The sequence below is a fragment of the Ctenocephalides felis genome, unplaced genomic scaffold (genome assembly GCF_003426905.1).
Source record: "Ctenocephalides felis isolate EL2017-DRISC unplaced genomic scaffold, ASM342690v1 CF-g0.4_SCAFFOLD_01886, whole genome shotgun sequence".
Lineage (NCBI taxonomy): Eukaryota > Metazoa > Arthropoda > Insecta > Siphonaptera > Pulicidae > Ctenocephalides > Ctenocephalides felis.
In genome coordinates, this window is record NW_020538040.1 from 179,778,490 (window position 1) to 179,800,162 (window position 21,673).

The 21,673-nt window shown below is 29.8% G+C and overlaps 1 protein-coding gene across 1 annotated transcript in view; it reads left to right on the forward strand.

The window, feature by feature from the left end:
- Positions 1 to 6,086: 6,086 nt before the first annotated feature.
- Positions 6,087 to 21,673, forward strand: part of LOC113377593 (GATA-binding factor 2-like) — a 315,883-nt gene continuing 300,296 nt past the window's right edge. The window contains exon 1 of the mRNA XM_026617961.1: positions 6,087 to 6,123. The gene's annotated coding sequence lies outside the window, so the exon portion shown is untranslated. The remainder of the gene's footprint in view (positions 6,124 to 21,673) is intronic.

The window sequence follows — 21,673 nt, forward strand, 5'->3', positions numbered from 1 at the left end:
CCTTTGCCAAAAACTAATCAGCACATCTCTCTATCAATAGGAATCAAATGTTTTTTGAACCATTCAAATCGGTTGATCCGCCCGAAAACGTTAACGAAAAAATGCGAACATACAAAACACACACACACACATCCATTTTTTCTGAGGTATGCCAAAATGTTCAAAAACCTTCAAAACGTCGAGAAATGCAAAAATTTACATTTTTGATTTTCGGCCCATTACTATAACTACCCTACGGGAAGTTAAAAATATGCCATTTGACGGTCAAAAATGATAATTAGACATATGCACATCAAATTATCAGATATTTCATGGAGATTTTAATAATACGTATAAATTTGTCCGTTAGACGGCGACGCGGCGCTTACGCGCTTCGATAATTCGTCTCTATGCAGCTAAAGCAGTGCGATTGCTTTGAAAAATAGTTCAAAAAATTTCAAAATAAATACAACATTTTTTTTCAAAAAGTTTTTTTTTTCCAAAAAAATCAATTTTTTCAAAAATTTAGAATTTTTCAAAGTTTAAAAATAATTTAATTGGCTACGGGAAGTTCCTGCAATTTGCCTTGAAACACGGTGTCATACATCATAAATGATGTCAGAATGAGTTTACAATCGTAGATCAACAAAGTAATTATGCTTTATGATAATGCAAAAGACTTTATTACACAATACCTAAAAACTTATTTGGAAATTTAAAAATGGACAGTTCTGCCCCATATTCACCAGACATGGCTCTATCTGATTATAATTTGTTTTGATTCATGAGATGACAAAAAACTGCCTCAATTCAATTCAATTCAATAATTGAATATAAAGATGACTAAAAGTAATTAACGATGGCAATACTTTGAATAACGCTTCTTTAATGATAACACCAGAAAAAACGCTATAAATTAATTCCAACTCATATAGTTTAACAAAGTTTATCAGTATTTTATCTCAAATAGTCATTCATCAGTTGTCAATACTTAGATCATCAATACGTATCAATTAGCGGTCAGGGTATCCTGTAGCCGATCAGCGTCCTGTTACTTTAGGTAGGCATCGCCCCAGTCAGTAGGTGTTTGTCAACTAGATAAAGCTTGGGAAATCTCTTCGAAGATATGGACGGACCGGACTTGAATCGCCTTAATCGGACGCAAAACTAAACAACCTCGTTCGGACCGACCGATATACATATCAGGAGTCACCAATATCCATCCCGATAGAGATAACGTCGATTCATGTCGGATGTGTCCGCGGTTAGTTCAACCCTTTGCATCAGCAACATTGACTTTGATAACATGGAGAAATAGATCGATTGTGGAATATCTAAATCTTAGTTTAGTAGTTGACAATAAGAATCAACCGGGAATCAAACATTCTCTTTGACTGCTCTCTCACACTATATACTTACATACAGAGGCGACCAGATAGAAAAATCTGGGAAATCTTTGTAATTCTGTATTGACCAAGTATTGTCTATTACTTTCATCTTTTAAAAAACACATATATCTATTTTTTTTGAAAACTGCTGACAGTTTTTTTATTTGTACATCAACATTTTGTCATTTCAACTATTTTTATTAATAGCTATAAAAACAAATTTTGGAAAACCCTCTCCCACCCTCTACCTCCCTCCCCCTCCCTCTCTCTCTCTCTAAAAGTTACTAAATTATATTGTATCATACACTACATATTGTGATAAAATATATTTAAATCTTGTTGAAATAATTTTATGTTCTGATTCCATAGTTGGTTCCAAATAGTGAAAATTTGCAATGTACCGCCGTTTTGAATGAACTATTCCTAAATTTTTATTTGCCAGAAGCAAATCTCTCCAATCTCTCCGTCTTGTCCTAAGATAACCACAAAAGTTCCACAATAAAAGCCTCATAATCGTCGATTTACTTGATTTTACACCGAATCAATATTCTTTATTACCAGCGTCACATTTAACGGCAACTTGGTATCTTGTAAATTTCGAGCACAAGACCGTCGAACAGAATCCCGTGCAAAATAAAATTCACGGAGGCATGAAAAGCATTCCGATAAAGTCTTATAAAAACCCTTTCAAGAGTTACGTGAATGGTTCGGAGTGTCTTTTGTGAACGTAGGCATATTTTTTGTCACGGTCTACATTTCTTTTGGATATGAAATTCAGGACTTCGCGTTGAAGCCACCGAAAGTCGACATAATAGACTATAAACATACAAGAGATTTTGCATTCAATGTTATATTCAGTAAAATTATTTTGCCCTTTTTCTTTGCATCGACAGAGAGGAGATACATCACAAAAAACGTCGCAGAGTGTATAGGAAAAAAAACTTCGAGTACTTACGAAAATTATTAGAAAAACTATCTAAGATTTGTGTAGATTTACTCAAGCGAATGAAACTAGCTAAAATTTTGGAATTTACATTAAGTTTATATTTTAGAGGACATCGAGTTGACTTTTGGTCCAAGGTTTATCACTCTATAAACATAAATTAACTTGAGGCATTGTGCCTTTAGGCAAATTGCTACAACTTCCCGTACCAAAATTTGAAGTTTTTTTAAAAAGCTTCAATTTTTATGAAAGCATTAAAAAATAGATTTTTGAGAATTTTAAGGTTATTGAAAAAATTCGACTTTTCATTATTTTATATTGTGAAAATTTAGAAAATGTATATTTTTAAAAAATTTCTAAATGATTTATTGTGAAACCTGTTTTTCGAAGCAAATCGCACTGAGTAGCCGTTTTAGAAACGAAATATTGAAGCGCGTAAGCGCCTTGTCGTAGTCTAACGAATAAACATTGGTCAACAAGATTTAAATATATTTTATCACAATATGTAGTGTATGATACAATATAATTTAGTAACTTTTAGAGAGAGAGAGGGAGGGAGAGAGAGGTAGAGGGTGGGAGACGGTTTTCCAAAATTTGTTTTTATAGCTATTAATAAAAATAGTTGAAATGACAAAATGTTTATGTACAAATAAAAAAACTGTCAGCAGTTTTCAAAAAAATTAGATATATGTGTTTTTTAAAAGATGATAAAATAACTAAAAAAGCAGAAAAGTTGCAAGTAATAGACAATACTTGGTCGATACAGAATTACAAAGAAAAAAAAAATCATTAGCCATTATGAGTCGATCAGGTATAGTTTGGTATGGCTACATTTTAAAATGTGTTTTTTTAAAGGAGATGTAATTTTTAATAAAATATATAAATGTGAATAAAAAGATTGTAGAGCATTGTCAAATAATAGAAACTAATTATATATACATCTATCCCCCATTTAACAAGTTTTCGATCTTGCACGGTTTTTGAAAATATTTTTTTTGACGAAATTTATTGATTGGAAAATCTCCGTTTTATGATCAAAGCTAAATTTTATGTGTGTATAAACTACATTGTTTAAAATGCCAAAACAAAGAGCATAATTTTTCTTAAACTATTTCAATCAGTGTTTATATTTTTTTTATATAAAAATGGCTTTTTTAGTCATTTTTGTTTACACGGTTTTTCCATATAAGAGTGATTTTTTTTATATACAGGCTTTTTTATGGAACCTGTCTTCCATGTAAAGCGTGTATAGGTGTGTATTACATATATATAACCTTTTGGAGGTTAGGTTTTATGTGTACAACGCCTGATCGCGCTGGTAATACTTAGCATTTTTACAGTTTTCGACTACCAAATCATACGATTATAGACCCTTAACGTAACATTTTTATTTATCTGAGAATTGGCTCCAGTGTTTTGCACTTTACAATATGGAATCAGATACTATAAGTACTAAATCAATAATAGTGAATTGTAATATAACTTTAATAATGTGATATTATATGTACTTTTAGTAAACTCGATTTTATATGTACTTTAGAAACTCGAAACCCCAACAAAAAATGTTTCCATTACGTTTTTAACAATTATTATCTACAAAGTTTTCCTCTTAGTTATCTTTCGAAAAATAATTTGAATTTAACAAATAATCAATTCAATCGTGAGACACAAAATTGGTTCGGGTTCGGTTTCTGGATTCTCTGCTCTATTGATTGTAATTATTTATCAAACGAATAATGATTTGAATGATTCTAATTAATTATTATTATTATTGATTATATATGTGTGTAGAATGCGTTTGAATTCATGTTTATATAATATAAAATGAAAAACATGCCACTCTCACAATAATTTCAATCAAATCACATGTGAATATTTGTAATTATAATATTATTATTCTACATAGCAACTTACTGTATATATATATAGTGAGATGAAAAAAATCTCCTGAAACTTAAGGAGGATTCATCAGAAACAACATTAAGAACAGAACAAAATTAATACTCACATTACCGACTTGTTGAACATTTCAAAAATTATTTGCTTTTAGATACTAATTTTAACAATAAACTTAAGACTTTTTTAGACTCGAAATAATTTAGAAAGTTCGTAAAAAGCAAGAATTCTAGCATCAAAATCGTAGAGAATTTCAACAAATAATTACGAAAAAGCGGCCCGGACGATCTTTGTCAAAACCAATCAGCGCGATTCTCAACTTATATTTTTTGAAGGATTTTTGAAATCAGTTTAGATTATTTTGCGATTACGTGGACGAATAATTTTGCAAATTTGTGCAAATTCTAAAGAAACTCAACTCAAAAATTCATCAACTCGGATGATGGTCTTGCAAAACAAATCAACGTGAGTCCTTATTGAGTTTGAGACAAAAGATCTAGTCTGGGATGATTTTTTCAATTTCGTAATGTACAATGCATAATGATCTAAAATTATCAAAAACCATAAAATTAAAAAATAAATAGAAACATTTTCTTCGGGAAGTACAGATGATACGATAAATAAATGCACAAATGATTTGTATAATATGGGATAAGAATCCAATTACATAGTTTGAATTAGAATCTAACTTGACTTGCAATTTTTGGAAAGAGGAAGAGCGAATGGTACCAAGTAGAAAGTACAATTAAGAGAAGAAAATCCTAGCATTCTAAATCCTCCCCCATGAAGTAATTTTTAAAGGCGGTTTACTTGGGAAAAAAGGCAAGAGGTTAATGGAGGTACTCGGTAGTATACCCAAGCAGTGTTGAGTACGACATACCCAGACAAAAGACCTAGTTTGGGATGAATTTTTTGATGAATGATAAATGCACAAATAATTTGTATAATATGGGATAAAAATCCAATTACGTAGTCTGATTCTGATTCTAACAAGGTAAATCTGTTGATACAAAAGATAAATCTTAAAATTATACATAATTTATTATAAACCAACCACGAGGTATATGATTTTAGTGAATGCATAGATGATAATCTCTTACTACGACAAAGATCAAAATTTGTCTTAATTTCATTTCCATTTCGAATAATTTTAATAATCGTGAATTGAAATGATTGTGTACATGGTTGTTCGAGTTCCTGTACAGCACCGATGCTGAACAAGAAGCGATCTGTTTTGAGGCGCGTGTTTGACGTAAGTCTGAGATAATAATATACAATTATCCAGGATAATTAGGTTTACTAATGGTATACCCGAGCGACTAACACGTATCCCACATATAGTTCACTAATACTCTTCGGGTTTATGTGTACAACGTACGAATACAGGCGAACCGATACCAATTTACCGGACCAAAAAACAGTTCCAACGTTTCAATTATGGAAGGGAAAAAATATTAAAAGTTATAGACACATTAACGGAGCTCGCGGTCGCCCGTTGCGTGCCGAGACTTTAAAAGGATCACTTCTGACTCGAAATGCGCTATTGAAATTAATGTATAATTAGTTTGCCATATAATTAAAATCAATAGAACGGAGACCCAGAAGCCGAATTCTCGACTAATTTCGGAGAGATTTAATTTCGTGCTTTTTCATAATGATGTTTTTGTTAAATACGAGTTTTTAGACAAAATTGTATTATATTGTAATATGAAGATGCAAATCAGCAATTTTGTCGTAACAATGTAATAGATTAAATTACATTCATTAATTAACTTTCCATAGGATAAGTTATAGTAATCGGAACAAAATCGATAATGAAATTTTTTTTCTTTACAGAGGTTTCTGTACATTTTGGCATACCTTACAATTAGAAAAAATTGATCGATGAGGAGACGTGCTGATTAGTTTTTGATAAAGGTAGGTCTAGCCTTTTTTGGCACATTTTAGAAAAAAAATAAAGGTAGGTCTAGCCTTTTTTTTGGCACATTTTAGAAAAAAAATGTATGTAGTGTGTGTGTAGTATGTATGTATGTATATTCGGATACAAATTTTCGTCGAGGATTTCGAAAACATGAATCAACCGATTTGAATGATTCAAAACAACATTTGATTTTTTCTGTTCGAGTGCTGATTAGTGTTTGATAAAAACAGGTCGAGTCTTTTTTTGGCACACTATAGAAAAACTTGACGTAAATAATGTGTTCGTAATATGTATGTATGTTGGACACAAATTTTAATCGACTATTTCAAAAGCACGGACCAATCGATTTGAATTATTCAAAAAAACATTCGATTTCTATCGATGAGGAAAGACGTGCTGATTATTTTTTTATCAAGGCAGGTCGAGTGTTTTTTTATCACACTTTAGAAAAATTTGATATATATAATGCGTGTGTAGTATGTTTGTATGTTTGGACACAAATTTTAATCGGCTATTTCGAAAGCACGGATCAACTGTTTTGGATGATTCAAAAACATTCGATTTCTATTAATGAGGAAACATGTTTTTGATAGAGGCAGCCCCAGCCTGTTTTTTGGCATACTTTAGAAACAATTGATATATATATATAATGTGTGTGTAGTATGTATGTATGTTTGGATATAAATTTTTATCGACGATTTCGAAAGCACGGATCAAGCGATTTGGATGATTCAGAAAACATTAGCTTTCTATCGCGGAAAGGAGACGTGCCGATCAATTAGTTTTTGATAAAGGCAGGTCTAGCCATTTTTTCGGTACACTTTTGAATAAATTGATGCAGTATGTATCTAGTATGTATGTTTATATGTTTGGATATAAATTTTCGTCAACAATTTCGAATGCACGGATTAACCGATTTGGATGATTCAAAAAACATTCGATTTCTATCAATGAGGAAACATGTTGTTTAGTTTTTAATAAAGGCAGGCAACACGGCGCTTACGCGCTTCGATATTTTGCCTCTAAAACAGCTATGCAGTGCTTTAAAAAAAAAATCAAAATTTTTATGGACATTCAATTTTTTTAAAAATTTTAAATCATGGTACAAAAAGTTCTAGCAATTTGCAATGGCACGAAGCATTTTAACAGTTTATAGTACCAAGAAAGCAGCGTAAAATAGCGTTGCCACAACAACCCTATGTTACAGAATATTTTACTGGAGACTTGTTAGCCCCATAACTTTGTGATTTTCTGAAGAACGTTTTTTTAAATAAAATAATTTATGAGATGTTTAAATACGAGTACATTTTAACAAGCCAGTGTCAAATAAGTCAGTAATATTTAAAAAACAAGCAGGTGCTTTCATCAGCTGCCATCAGCACATTTAAGTAAAAATCAGTTTTTTTTTTTTATTAAAATCAGTTGAATTTTAATAAACCTCCTTTTTAGGATAAATATTATTTTAAACACCAAGATAATATATATTTTGGAAAGTGCAAGATTTTTTTTTTAAGTTCGTTTTTGATATTATGATTGGTAACGAGAAGTCCGGAGGCTTTTTCGATCGGTCAGCGCGAGCCAGCGAGCTTGCGATCTGCATACCCAGATATGGATATACGAATTGTTCGATGAAGCTGGCACCGATTTTGTCGAAAATGAAGAAAATAAGATGAACATTTATATATAATATATTATATATTTATATATTATTATAAATCGGACTAACTGAAATTAACGAAATTTGAATACAAAGCCGCAATATATTTGGTGCTTCTTTAGTTAAGTTATTCCTCATTTTTTCCTTTTTTTTTCGAAGCGACATTATTTTTGGGGAAAACACCATCTACTTAACTTATTTGAAAAAATATGTGCTCGAACATACAATTTTAAGAAATGTTTAAAAATAAACGCTTAGCATTGGTAACTAATGCTGAAATGCTTAGCGCGATGCAGATATTTCAAAATTTATAACAAATGTTTTTACTGTAGTAATTTTTTGTTATATTATATCAGTTCAAGTCCAAAAAATTTATTATAATGATACTTAATTATTAAGGTTTTCAAGATTATGAAAACTAAAAAACTGGCACTTTTTAACAAAACCCTAACCTGTCAGTATTAAAGATCAATTTGAAAAAAATTAAGTTGCTTTTATTTGTTTATTGTTATTAAAACTGTAATGTTATTCATTTTTGAACAAATTATGAACTTAATAATATTTATAAATAAAAAATCAATGCATCTTTATAACAATTTCATTTTGTATTGCGCTTTCAAGAATAATATCATAAAAGAAGAGAGAATCATATTATGGCTTTTACATCATTATTTCTGATTGATTAGTTAATGGTAATAACTGTACATTACCAACCACTGATTCCGGGTTTAATATCAGTTTTATTTGGATTGATATCAAGCTGTAGTTAAGATTTTCTACTTTAAATCGTGAATCTCCCTTCAAGTGAAAATGTCCTCTGAGGCATTGCTGCAATTTTCACACTACTGTTAAAAAAATATCTAATATAATTTTATCAGAAAGTGAACAGAAACTACAAGGTTGCCTTTTAGAAATACTAATTTAAGCGTATAGAACACATAGTTCTGATGGCTGTAAAATATATAGTTTTTCTTAAAATTGAAAATCTTTCTTGAACTTTTGATTTTGGGATCTTTTTTCTGTAATTTTTAATATGGTCAGAATGCGGTTAGAAAATAAATTTGAATATTGGTCAACAAGCAATATTGGACAAATTTCATTCTATTCAAATCCAATAAAGCGATAAAAATTATGCAATTTTTCTCGCTTTGGAAATAATGCACCTAATTTCTTAAAAATCGGTCGACCTACTGGGCATAGTTTTAGGTAATGCGCACGTTCGTTAAAGGTTAATTTTAGCTAGTTATTTGGTCTGAAAGATTAAGTTAAAGACTAAGGCCAATGGAATGTCGACTATTAGTGGGTACGTGTGTATTTACACAGAAATCTCGGTTTTCTGTCTCTCTTATTGGTGAGGACAGCAATTTTTAAATTTTATTCTCTGCGATTATTTTGATCGTTATCAAAATGTAAGAAAACCCTTTCATTATTTGCAACATCAGGATCACATGCAGTAGCAAACATTGCTGTTAAACTTGTCACAATGACAAAATTCTGGCGATGCCAACTATTCCATTTTCGGTGCCAACTTCACGGTCGATGGATGTACGGTAGATTAAACTCCGACGGTCCGAAATAAAGAACAAAATGAACAATTTCTAGTAGATACACGAATGATAGCGAGCTGGAAGTGTCGAAGATCATAATAAGAGAACCGATGTTTATCGTTCGTCTATCAGACCATCGACAATACCGCCAGTCAATCGGTCGGTTGCCAGTTTAGATAGCCGATACGATTGTGCCGAACGACGAACTGAAATTGCGACCATTATTACGTTTGAATCTTTCACATTCGGAATTACAATCATTGAAAATGTCGACGAATAAAAGCTGTCGACTGTCGACTGTCGATCGATGATACTACCTTAATTGTTTGATAAAAGTATAATATGATGATAGGTAACGCTGAGCATGAGTGTGATTAAAAATGTTCGTCGTGAAGTGGAAAAATAGTTGCATGATCAGTATCGCAAGCTTGACATCAAAGCATTTTTTGCATATTGATAGTTAACTTCAGATTTTTTCACTTGTCGTGGGGTAGGAGGTCACAAAGTTCAAGGCTCAATCCCCCGATTCGGACAACTTGATATCAAGCGGTTGATGATTTCAAGTGAAAATGACTCCTCGGAGCATTGCTGCGACAAATTGAATATGAGATCACTATTAAAATTAGAATATATCATAATTAGAAAGGATATCAATGGGGTTGTCTTTTATTGCAGAGTTTGCGAATTCAATTACAACTGCTTATAAAACACCATAGTTAGTTTTTACAGCTAATCAAAATACCTATATAAAACTAGATTTTTAATATAAGTATGTTTTAGTTAAATCAATATTACAAGTGGTTGTTAATAATTTACTTAATCGCATAATGAAGACCGTGATGCTATGTATAGTTACTATTAAAAAGTTTGATAGATGGTATTTTCAAGTTTTTGAAGATTTTCTATTTTTTTTTTTGTTGAACTCGAAAAAAATGACAAATTATTTCAAGAATATGATTTTTTTACCAAAATTATAGAATATTTCGAATTTATCAAATATATCAAAATTTTCGAAAATATCGAAATTTTTCAAAAATTTTCAAATATCATTTGAAAATAAACGTTCAATTTTGCCTAATATTTTATTTACTTATATTTGGAGAAGTATTTTGTATTGTATCTGCTCTCAGGGATATAAATTTTTGTATTATTAAATAGCACTAATTTATTTTAAATTCATAAATTTCGTATTTTTCTTTTTGTTTCGTTTTTAATTAATAATTTCGTTTTAAAAATTAAAATATAGAATTTATAATAAGACTTATACCTAATGATTTTTAATTAATTTGACAATACCTTACGACTTTCACGCAATATAACTATTTTTAGTAAATTTGCCAAAATTAAAACTTTTTGGACAATTTTCTAAAATTTTAAAAACTTCAAAAGACATTATTTATAAATTATTGATTTATAATATGAATTAGGGTTATTATATAGTGAATTTTCAATTATTTTTTAACTGAATTTTTTGAATGTGATATTTATTTGCAACATTTCTGAAATAGTGTTTTATCATCAGACTTACAAGAAAAAAAAAATAGATATGATAATGAACAATATGGTAATTCAAAGGTCAGATTATGATTCTATGAAAAAGTATGAAAACTACAAAAAATTTATTTAAAAAATGTTAGTATTGGGAAGCACAAATGTAAATATTTACCTGCTAGTTTGATCTAGAAATACATATCACTATTTTTATAAAACATGTGACTTAAAATATTTAAAATTACCATAATTAAATTTTTTATAATTTCTTTAAATGTGTGGATTCAGCGAATTTTAGCATCGATGTATACAATATTTTACGTGGATTACAAATAACTAGCATCTTCATGTTTTTGAGTAGTTTGATATATTTTCCATTCCATTTTATTTGGATTACTACTTGTCTGTTATGAAAACATTTAGTAATTGTAGCACTTTGAGAAAATGCCTGTTTTTGGAAGACAACCCACCAATTATACATATTATTTTATACATTTTTCTACAGTTTTTCTTGATCTTTTAATTATTATGCAGCAATGTCCCTAAAAAGCAACTATCACTATCTTATGGTCAATAATCTCAAGTGAAAATTCTGTTAACTTATTTTTGTTGTGAATTTCAACAGTTTTGTTTATTGTGAATAAGTAATAATAATATTATTAATTTATAATATCTGTTTTGACAAAATAGTATAATAGTAAACAAGTGTCGTCTTCTTCTGGTCAGGTGCTTAAAAATTACTATTTTATATATTTAAACAGTATTTCATGATTTTTTATTATTATGCAGCAATGCTCCCGAAGGACAACTTTCACTATCTTGACATCAATAATCTCAAGTGAAAATTCTGTTAACTTATTTTTGTTGTGAATTCTAACAGTTTAGTTTGTTGTGAATAAGTAGTAATAATATTGTTAATTTATAATATCTGTTTTGACAAAATAGTATAATAGTAAACAAGTGTCGTCTCCTGGTCAGGTGCTTCGCCTTGTTTAAATTTCGGGCTCCCATTGTGCAGACATTTGTATAGCAGTGCACTAATGCATTTGCCCCTCTGAGATTCCACAATAAATGGCCGGTTCGAAAATGACTAGCACATTTTATTGAAATGCTCTAATACCATATTTCTCGAAACATATTCTAAGGTTTAAAAGCTTATATAATTGGATATTAGTTAAGGAAAAACCATCACAATAGAATCGAGCGAGACGCCGATATAATGAGGTTGAATATTTATAGATTGATTTTGCCAGACAAAACAAAATTCGTTCGCCTACTAGAGGGTTTATTATTTAGTGATATATGGATTGGTTCGGGGTATTTTCTTAACACTTCAGAAATGATAGAGTGGCTTTGTAGGAGAATCGGAGTTATAATAAATATTAGTTGTTTGTGGATAATAGACAAATCTGTTTGTTACTTGGACCTCCGTGGATTGAATCATTGTTTTTAATCCAATATATTAAAATATATGAATCCAATCCAATATATATTAAAATGATTGAAATCAAAATGATATTCTGACAATTTCAAACATTACTAAATTTAAATTTTTATTGATTTCCAAAGCTCCTATAAGTTTTAAGCCCCAATTCGTGTCTTCTGTGAGACAAACACAAATAATTTACAAAACTCAACTACAATAAAGAAATTGTTAAAGAATTACACATGTACAACTAAAAAATATACAAAACTATCAACATAAACAAAGGATGACAAAAAAATAAAATCAATAGATGTAAAACTTCAACATACTAAAGTTTATTTGAAACATCTGATCAAAAAGTTGTCGGTTATATACTAATTCCATTTTATTTTTTAAATTGAATATTTAATTAGTTTTTACTTACTATTTTTCAACAATTACTTAATAAGCAGCCATATCTGTAAAAAATAATTATTCAATGAAATGAAGTAAAATTAATATATAACCGACACTTTTTGATCAGATGTTTCAAATAAGCTTTAGTATGTCAAAGTTTTCTATTATTCAATTTAATTTTTATCAATGCATTATTTATGTTGATAGTCTTATTAATTCTTTTTAATTGTACACCTGTAATTTTTTAACATTAGTTATGCTATACTATACATACATTATTATTATTTTATTATGAACAAAATTATATAAAATTCGTCCATTTTGACTGAAAGCTCATGGACATTTTTTTTTAATTCTTTAATAATAAGATAATTAATGTTATTTAATATTCTTTTCATTTTATTTACTTTTTTCTGTTTTAGTGTTTTCTAAATAATTTTTATTATATCTACTGAAAAAATAACTGTTAGGACTCGAAATGTATGGAAGTCAATTCATTTTTTTTTAGAAATATAGTTTTGCTTTCTTTCTATTGTTTGAATGTATATTCAAACCTATTCGAAGCCGCCTATTCGAAAAGTTTTCTGTTCGTATATTTCTGGTGGATTGAATTATCCAAAATCCTAAATATTGGAACCAATAATTATTACAAAATTGTTATATATTGAAATTAATTCTCAATGATTTACTTTTTATATGATGAAAAATGCACTGTAAACAATGTGCTATTGGATCTAATTTACTTATAAAATTTCAAAACCTTTTTACTTTTTATTAAAAAAAAAACAAGGATGCAAAACCAGTAGCTTAATAAGCTCGTCGTTGCGTTGGTTTTATTTTTATTCTTTTTATTTTAACACTTGAAAGCTTATCAATACAAAGTATTCAACAATTATAATAACTTCAATTCATTCTATATAATAACTCATTTAAATTACCTTACTCTATAACGAATTTCATCCAACGAGGTTGTAATACAGAAACAATGTATTTTTTGTACGGCGATCAGCAGATGCGTGGTAGTGCTTTTGTTTTAAAATAAAAATACAGGGCTTGCAAACCTTTAGAGGAAAACGAATGAAATAATTACATTTTAGTGTATACATTTTTGCAAAATGATATTTTTGTTGTAGATATTTTACTAAACAGTGGTATTAAAATTGATATTGAAAAATATAACATTGCTGTCCAAGTCTTATTATAATTATTTTAATCTATTTTTATTTTTATGTGAAACACTTTCCTCCGTACAAGCCATCTTTAAGTAAACTTCTAAATAAATAAAAGTAAATATATATTTTGCGATAGAATAACGAAAATTAAGTTTGAAGATTAGCAAAAATTAAGGTCAAATGTGATGTGGCTAACTAATATACAAAATGAATTTTAAAAATAAAATATGTGTAAATAATTTGTTTTAAATATAAGTTAATTCACCATCATAATTATAGATAAAAAATTAGAAATTTCGTCTGTCTCAAATTAATTAATTTCAGCCAAACTTAATATCCGTTAATTTCTCGTTATGCCTATATGAAAATATACATTACATTTTTTTTTTAAATTTTCAACAACCTGATACTGGTTTACCTTCCCTGCTGAAAGCAATGTTTTGTGAAGTGCATCGTAAAACAAGAAAATAAAACATTGCATCAATCAATCGACGCTTTTTATTTGCCTTTATTTCCATTTAATTCTTTTAATCATAATTTATTTGGAGTTAAAAATTATTAGATGTAACAATATTATTTTAGTAACTACATATCGTAAAACGTTTTAATATAAATTTTATTATATTCTATTTTATCTTTTACAAGTTTGTTTTACTATTTTATCTTTTGCAATTTAAAATGTCAGTTTATATTATGGGTTTATGGCATCGGCTTTAGTAGTGTCAGAGATTTTTTACAGTACCTTAGTCCTTCTAAAGACATTCTGTTAGTTTAGTTTTTGCTTTATTTTTATATCATATTCTTTTTGAACTCTTTATTTGCATAAAAATAGTTTCAGAAATCTTATATAAGCTCAAAATGAAAAATAATAATAATAATAAATATTAAATAATAATCTAAACTAGGGGTTCATGGCATTGTGCTATAAGGCAAATTGCTGGTATATAATGTAACTTTCTGTATCGTAATCAAACCATTAGAGTAATAAAAATAATTGTTAATAAATAATTAATCAAATTGATCAATAATTAATAATTGTTTTGAATTAATCAATATTAAAAATACATACTGTAAATTTCATCTTTCGTATTTTATAGATATAAGTTCTTATATAGGTGACGCTATTTATATATGTATGTTTACAGATATATGTACAAAGAAAACCTATTCAGAAAGCACCTTACTGGGAATGCTTCTGAAAACCTTATCTCATATTATGCATTTTGAAACTGAATTGAAAAGTAAAAAATATTTATTTTGAGAATTATCAGGAAAAGAATATTTTTTCAATATTTTGAAACCCCTGGATCTGCCTTTCACAAAATCTAATATTTTTTTTACATTGTCAACACAAGCATTGTTTTTTGGATTATACTAATCGCATGCTCCGTTCTTTCAAAAATGGCTATTTTTGCATGTTTTGCATTTTTTGCTCCGCATCACTGGGACCTACCTTTGCCAAAAACTAATCAGCACGTCTCCTTATAAATAGAAATCGAATGTTTCTTTAAATTCTTCTAATCGGTTTATTTGTGCTCCCGAAATCATGGACGAAAAATTGTATCCGAACATACATGCACTCACACACACACACACACACACACACACACACAAGCACATACATTAATTTTTTCTAAAGTATGTCAAAAAGTTCAGAAGCTTTTGAAACGTAAAGATATGCAAAAATTTTCATTTTTTATTTTGCGATTACTATGACTTGTTCTACGGGAAATTAATAAAAATGATTCGCATTTTATTCTGTTTCTTTCTCATTAGTACAAAAGATGTGACTTGTACTAATTCTGAGTTTCATATAGCGCGGTTTCCATACAACGCCGCAGCAAGCTTTTTCAACGCGCCACCAATTATAAGAGGATTGAATATATATTGTTTCATTAAAAAAAATAGCGAAATGACAAGCAACCACCTTTAAGATACAAAATATATTTTATTAATCGAATTAAGTTTCGTACCAGTTTCTAGTCATTTAATGCCATATAACGTTTTTTTTTTTTTTTTTTTTTTTTCATTCTGCAATCTATAAAAATAATTATATTTAGTAGAGAATGCTTACAAGTTATTTGTTATATATAACGAATTTTAAGGCGAGGAAATCTATTTGAAAACTTTCTCTTCGAAAATTAAAATTCAAAGTACCTACACCGTACATATAAAAATGCTATCATTTACCTCACCCCCGTGCATATTCTAAAATCCATGTATCATGTAGGTACGTTGTACGTACTCGTATAGTCGAGCGCAAGCGTCCGCTATTAGGGCGCAAATAGAGTCCGCGTTTCGCGTTATCTTTGTGCGTCGCGATGACACCCTTATTTATTGCACCCCCGGGCACCGATCTCGGTTTCGCCGCCGCAAATGTGAGGAACGCGTTTACAGTTTGAGTTACGCAAAAAGTGTTTGTCTCGTCTCCCTACAGAACAGAATCGACTTGTTCTCGGGCGAATTATTGCACAAAACTCATTGTACACAACTAATGTCGGTGTTTTTATTGACCGACAATGCAATTCGTACATATGTTGACAATTCGACGCTTCCGTGGTGGCGATTTTATTATGATAATAGGGGATTTAAGTAACGGTAATATATTCAAGAATATATATATATATATATATATATATATATATATATATATATATATATATATATATATATATATATACTAGATAGCCTGACAGACTCTGTCCCGTACTCACAATTCAAAAACTCCAACAATTTTATTCCAATACTATACTTCATAATATCCTATTTAATGCCTAGCTTTTGTGATTCATTTATGATCCTAACATAAGATATACGTTATGGAAATTGCAGTCTTTTAAACTTTAGAAATAATTATATTATTGTAGTATTTGCGGTAAAAGTACTATATCACTTTGGATTTTTCCACCCAAAATAATTGCTTCAATAATGTTGCCTATAATTTTTACAAACTCTCACCATATTTAAATTGGTTTTTAGTAATTATAATATCCTAATTACATTTTTCTAACTAATAACTTAATATACATTATTACTTAAGTTCATATTTTAAGTGAATTAATTTATCAAATCCTGTTCGTATGTGCACTATTCAATCTACGATCAACTAACTAAATATTCCAAATGCAATGCCAAACAAGTAAATTTTTGACACAATGACAATTCTAAATAATTTTTTGAATGAGTTATTTTTTTATATTCTGAAATAATTAAGTAGAGTGAGGCAAAATATGACATGAAAATATGACTAAATTATATAATTTCATCTACCAAACATATACTGTTACATTACGTTTTCCCTATTCATAATCATGAATATATTATATTCTAATATTGTCTAGGCTCAATATTTCCCCTAAATTCAAATTGCAAGTGAAATGATATTTTTGGCAGGTGACAGTTCTTTCAAAATGTTTTTAGTGTCAAACAATCATATGTTGTTTTGGCAATTTTTTCTATTTATTTCTACAGTATTGCTATATTTTTATAATCAAATACATTCTAAAAAGTTCCCTTAACAAACTTCAGAAAGATTTATCAAAATCCGAATAATCGTCTAGGAGGAGTATATTTACTTACATCATTACAGAAGAATTTTATATAACGTTGTGTGACGTTTTCAATGTCAATTTGACTACTCCTCAGAGAAACAAAACTACAAAAAATGACATAAGGAATATGTATTTTATTATAAATTAAGCAACTTATACTGATTTTATCCAATCCAACTCTCTGATACCCCTTCTACAGGGTAGCAACGTTTTGGTATAAAAGCTCAATGCCATGAAGATCGCTTTATATTTGACCGTAAATCCCCTGTTTTGGGATTTTAATGAAATTCGCATGGTCATAGAGTTGTTAGTCAAACGGAACATTTGCATTCGATTAAGACCTTTCAAGTATTACCAAAAATTTGCTTATGGCCGATATGGAATAGGTGCAGGTAATGAAAAAAAATGTTGAGTTCGTTGTGGTATAATGGTTAAAAACGTGCGTTAATATAAGCTAGTCGCGAATTTAGACTTGTAGTAAAAGATTTTACATCGGATGCTTTCAATGCAAAAATGCTCCATTCACATGCTTTGATATACCAAATGTGTCTAATTTCCTCTCAAAAATTCACTTTATAAAACTATTTACAATAAAAACATAAATTACAATCCCATTCAAGATTGTCTTATTGTCAACGGCAATGTTGTGTCATCGGGGACCGCAAATAGGCAATCAAACATACCCCGAGGTCGGAATTCGCGAACATGTGGCGTTACAAGTTAATCAGATGTCACCGAAAATTTGTTCCCTTCCTAAATTAAGTAAACACTTGCACAAAAGTTTTATTGTTGCAATCAAACGACGCAAATTTATGTGTTGGTTTCATATTCCCCTTACTTAATGCCATTTGGATGATAGTATAATGTGTGATTTTAAATAATAAAAGAATATGGTTAATTGACTGTTTGAAGTATACACACTTATAGATGAAAGCATCCAGTTTCCTAACCTATATCTTATTTTAATCAAAAGTTTCGAGGCATATGTACCTTCAATTACGGATGATCAAAATAAATTGACTGCGAAACTGGAGAACTATATAGCAAATTTTTTTGAATTGTCTTTCATCGGTAGATTTTTATCAATGACATTGACAATACTATTCGTCCGTTTTATAAACAACAAATGATTAATACTGGAAAAGTCTTACTGGAAATACAAGATATACCGATCAATGATCAACTAAATCTTGAAGCTCGTCATAATCCGATTCTAGGTATCATCGATTTGCAGAACAATTCAACGCTTGAAATTATATCACGACCAAATACTTTTGTAGAAAGTCAATAAATCAATGTGATTTATACATGACTAACTTGCATGACTCGGTATATTATTAAAGGACATTTAATCTTCAGAAGGGACCTATGAAGGCAAATCCAAGAGTTCATTAATCAAATGTGGATTCAATAGCAGGGCCGCGTAGTCGCACGATCTGTTATCGCCGCTGCTGAATCGAGTAATACAATAATAATAGTAATAATTCAGTCGTTTCCTTAAACAATTCGGATAGCAAATAGTCATAGATGTTTGTATATTCGTAGTGTAGTTGTTAGAGCCTCGGTCTTGCAAACACACGTTTTTGAATTTAAGGGACCGATTCTGCCGCATGACTGACCAATGTTATGGCAAGGTTATGTTATGAGGAACTTTCCATAAAAATTCATTCTAAATAATGACAAAAACCATGTGGTGGCTATTCAATCAGACGATTTTCTCAGGTTGTCAGATAAAAAACATAACCTAGAAGCCGCACAAATGTCAAAAAAAAAAAACGGTGTTGGATAACAGGGTCTTTCTGACTCAGGTTCGCCTGAGTTCAAAGCAAATACATGACATTTTGACAGTATTCAGTATGATTCAGTAGCATAATGTATGGAAGTTGGAGCGTAACATGGCCTTGCCATAACATTTACATTTACAATGTCTGTTATGCGGCAGAATCGGTCTCTAAATCTCGCGTCACTAAAGGCCTAATTTGAAGCAGTAGTGATATCCGTTTTCACTTGACTTTAGAGACTCAAAAATGATTTCAATCAAAATTATTTTTTTTTGGGAAATTGCTGCAAAACATCACATCACTATAAAGAAGTTTGTAAAAATTTCATCACAAAGAGTAAGAATTAACCATTACTGCTGTCTTCTAAACAAGCTAACAAGGAGAACCTCAGGTTTACTATTCGGCATATTTTTTCATCTCTATTTTTATGTGATAACGGATATTACTATTGCTAGATAAGGGTGTACGTAGCGTAGGATTTGAACCCGCAACCTTGTTACAAGGCTGAGAAAAAAATGATTTTGAGAGTAAAGTATGTTAGCAAGCTTGTATAGAAATCGCTTTAGAATATTTTTCATATTTCGCGTATAAAATAAAGTTGTTGATGCAATTACAATGTTATTCTAGAAGTACACATAATCCGTAGTATAAAGCTGCTTATTATTCAGTGGCATGCATCCACTAAACATTGCCGATGGTAATACAAAGAAGCCTGGTAATATATATCCAGCACTCTCTGCATTAACCGGCGTGATGTACAAACATTTTCTACATATAAATTTTATATATCATTTTTACTAACGGATCAGCATGAGATAAGCGAGCTCGTGCACGTCACTGAAAACACCGTCTTGAACAATGTTCAAGAAATTTTGTTATGCTGGCACATAAAAATAGTAGTAAAACCTTCCCTTGCGATATAAACTCTTATCAGCAACGAGAGACCGTAATATTAAACGTGTGTCTGGAATATTTAACGCGGACACTTGAAAATATTTGATCGAGAGACTCGGAACGGAGATTGTAAATGTAATTCGCATTAGAGATTAGCCTGGTTCGTAATCGATCTCCTGGGCGACCTATTTTATACGAAAACTTTACATAGTAATGTATTGTAATGTAACTGCGAGTGCATGGCATCATGCCTTGAAGTAAGTTGTTAGTGGATCCTACATACTACTACTTGCAATATTTAACTATAAACAAGTGTGCATTTAAGTTAAAAATAAATATATCATATAATAATTTTGAATGATGTGATTAGTACTATGGTAACACTCGTGATGCACACATTTATTAATGTCAACCATTATACATATCTATCTAATAATAAATTATAAATTATATATTTATAATAGCATTAAAAATATTTATAATATTCGAAAACAATAATCTAAATAAAATCATACCTCAAATATGACATGATCGGTTTATCATTGTAATTCGCATTTAGGACTTGAACCTTCATCAGAGAAATAAAATAATTGCTGATTAATAAACTCTATAATATGCGTTCACACAGTGGATAATATTAAACAACGCCTAAATAAATATTGTTTTCACAATTTCAATCTGTGTTTGAAGAACTTCATGTAAATAAAATCTATATACATTCATTGACTGCTTGTATATTTTTCTACTTTTTTGCTAGCGATACAATCTCATTCTTTGAGCAGCTGTAATATCTGTCTTGCCTATAAAAATATTTTCCATTTTAATAATTCCAAAGATTTATAGAAACTACGTGTCGAGATGATTTCATCGAGAACAGTTCGGGCGTAACGCAACTTCCGTTGCATTTTCACAGAAAAAAGAAATGAGGAATTTTTACTTCAAAAACATAGTCAAAATTATGTTCATTTATGCAACGTATTCATACGAGGTCTGTTCAAAAAGTACCCGGAATTTTCGTTTTTTCAAAAAAATATTTATTTATTCGTCTACATTAATGTGGTCCCCTTCAAAGTAGTCCCCCCCAGATATAATACACTTATGCCAGTGTTTTTTCCAATTTTCGAAGCACCCTTGATATTCACTTTTTGATATGTCCTTGAGCACTCTCAGCGATTTTCTTCAATCGAGGAAAACCGCCGTCCTTTCATGGGTCTCTTCAACTTTGGGAATAGGAAAAAGTCACACGGAGCCATATCTGGTGAATTTTTGCACTTTGCAACACTTTATTTCATTTTTTACGCAAAATTTAATACAAATTCTTTGACTTTTCAATTCTTCCATTGTAAAAATCGCCGAGCTCAGAAAACACGTCGAACCTTAGCGACTACCACAGACAAAGTAAACAGTGAATATAGCTGAAAATTTCATCATACTTTAGGGGCATGTATACCAACACAATAAAAAAAAAAAAATTTGACAATCAGACACTCCAGACCCGCGAAATTTAATTATTAGTAATTCCGGGTACTTTTTGAACACACCTCGTATATATTACTTATAGATGTATTTTTTAGCAGCATATCATTGAAAACGTACCTACATGCTTAACGTCGTATTATAATTCTTGCGAG